We start from the raw sequence: 2,625 nt of genomic DNA on the forward strand, positions 1-2,625 counted from the left end.
TCTCTCACACTCGTTCTCTCTCTCTCTCTCTCTCTCTCACACACACTCGTTCTCGCTCTCTCTCTTGTTCTCTCTCTCTTTCTTGTTCTCTCTCTCTCTTGTTCTCTCTCTCTTTCTTGTTCTCTCTCTCTTTCTTGTTCTCTCTCTCTTTCTTGTTCTCTCTCTCTCTTGTTCTCTCTCTCGTTCTTTCTCTCTCGCGCGCGCGTTCTTTCTCTCTCGCGCGTTCTTTCTCTCTCGCGCGTTATCGTTCTCTCTCTCGTGCTTTCTCTCATTCTTTCTTGCTCTCATGCTCTCTCCCTCGTTCGCGCTCTCTCTCTCATTTGCGCTCTTTCCTCGGTCGCTCTCTCTTGCGCTCTCTCTCGTTTACAATCTCCTCTCTCTCGTTTTCGCTCTTTCTCTCTCTTGCTCTCTCTCTCTCTCTTGTTCTCTCTCTCTCGTTCTCTCTCGCTCTCTTGTTCTCTCTCTCTCTCGCTCTCTCTCGCTCTCTCTCTCTCTTGTTCTCTCTCTCTCGTTCTCTCTCTCTTGCTCTCTCTCTCTCGCTCTCTCTCCCCCCCCTCTCTCTCTCTCTCTCTTGTTCTCTCTCGCTCTATCTCTCTCTCTCTTGTTCTCTCTCTCTCGCTCTCTCTCTCTCTTGTTCTCTCTCTCTCGCTCTCTCTCTCTCTTGTTCTCTCTCTCTCGCTCTCTCTCTCTCTCTCTTGTTCTCTCTCTCTCGCTCTCTCTCTCTCTCTCTCTCGCTCTCTCTCGTTCTCTCTCTCTTGCTCTCTCTCTCTCTCTCTCTCTCGTTCTCTCTCTCTTGCTCTCTCTCTCTCTCTCTCTCTCGTTCTCTCTCTGTGTCGTCCTCGCTCTCTCTCTCTGTCGCCCTCGCTCTCTCTTTCTTTCGCCCTCGCTTTCTCTCTCTGTCGTCCTCTCTCTCTGTCGTCCTCTCTCTCTCTCTCTCTGTCGTCCTCTCTCTCTCTCTGTCGTCCTCTCTCTCTCTCTGTCGTCCTCTCTCTCTCTCTCTGTCGTCCTCGCTCTCTCTCTCTGTCGCCCTCGCTCTCTCTCTCTGTCGCCCTCGCGCGCTCTCTCTCTCTCTCTGTCGCCCTCGCGCTCTCTCTCTCTCTGTCGTCCTCGCGCTCTCTCTCTCTCTCTGTCGCCCTCGCTCTCTCTCTCTCTGTCGCCCTCGCTCTCTCTCTCTCTGTCGCCCTCGCTCTCTCTCTGTCGTCCTCGCTCGCTCTCTCTGTCGCCCTCGCGCTCTCTCTCTCATTCTCTCTCTCTCTCGTTCTCTCTCTCTCTCTCTCTCGTTTTCGCTCTCGTTCTTTCTCTCTCTCTCACTCTCATTCTTTTTCTCTCTCTCTCGTTCTTTCTTTCTCTCTCGTTCTTTCTTTCTCTCTCGTTCTTTCTTTCTCTCTCTTGTGTTCTCTCTCTCATTCGCACTCTCTCCTCGTTCGCTCTCTCTCGTTCGCTCTCTCTCTCGTTCTCTCTCTTGTTTTCTCTCATCTCTCGCTCTCTTGTTCTCGCTCTCTCTCTCCCCTCTCTCTCTCGTTTTCATTCTCTCTCTCTCTCTCTCGTTCTCTCCCTCTCTCCCGTTCTCTATCTCTCGTTCCCTCTCTCTCTCGTTCTCTCTCCCGTTCTCTCTCTCCCCCGTTCTCGCTCTCCCGTTCTCTCTCGCTCTCCCGTTCTCTCTCGCTCTCCCGTTCTCGCTCTCCCGTTCTCTCTCTCACTCTCGTTCTCTCTCTCTCGTTCCCTCTCTCTCTCTCGTTCTCTCTCTCTCGTTCTCTTTCTCTTGCCCTCTCTCTCGTTCTCGTTCTCATTCTCTCTCGTTCTCGTTCTCATTCTCTCTCACACTCGTTCTCGCTCTCTCTCTCGTTCTCTCTCTCTCTTGTTCTCTCTCTCTCTTTCTTGTTCTCTCTCTCTCTCTCGTTCTCTCTCTCTCTCTCTCTCTCTCTCTCTCTCTCTCCCGTTCTCTCTCGTCCTCTCTCCCGTTCTCTCTCGCTCTCTCATTCTCCCTCTCTTTCTCTTTCTCGTTGTCTTTCTCGTTGTCTTTCTCGTTCTCTCTTTCTCGTTCTCTCTCTCGCTTTCTCGCGCGCTCTCTCTCGTTCTCGCTCGCTCTCTCTCTCTCGTTCTCGCTCTCTTGAGCAAAATCCTCTCTTGTATTAATAGAGGTATAGGTATAGACTCCAGAGAGAGATATCATATTACCCCTGTACAAATCATTAGTAACACCTCATCTGGAATATGGAGTTCAATTTTGGGCACCAAGGGCAATGGTTGTTCTTGCGACGGGGCCCTAGTGTTCCACCACTGGGCTTCAAGGAAAGGGTCCCCAGGCTTGGGGCTGCTCAGTCCAAAATGCCTGGGCCTATTCTTTTGTCCCAGTCCGGGCCTGGTCGCATGAAGTAGCTCACAAAGTGGTCAGAAGAACCTCTAAAGGGATCCAGTCAGGGCCACAGAAACATCTCAAACCAATCCCATATGGCAGATGACCATGTGCAACTAATCTGTGAGAAATGTAAATTACACTGTATATCCATGTCAAGCTAAGGGAATGTCCGAGTATTTGTTCTTTGCTACACTAATCTGGAAATCTTCATGAAAATTTAATGCTCAACTATCTTTTTTCTTTTTTTTTTTTTTTTTTGTTTACAG

This window comes from Staurois parvus, unplaced genomic scaffold (genome assembly GCF_062004578.1).
Source record: "Staurois parvus isolate SC_StPar_1 unplaced genomic scaffold, SC_StPar_1.0 ptg000580l, whole genome shotgun sequence".
Taxonomy (NCBI): domain Eukaryota; kingdom Metazoa; phylum Chordata; class Amphibia; order Anura; family Ranidae; genus Staurois; species Staurois parvus.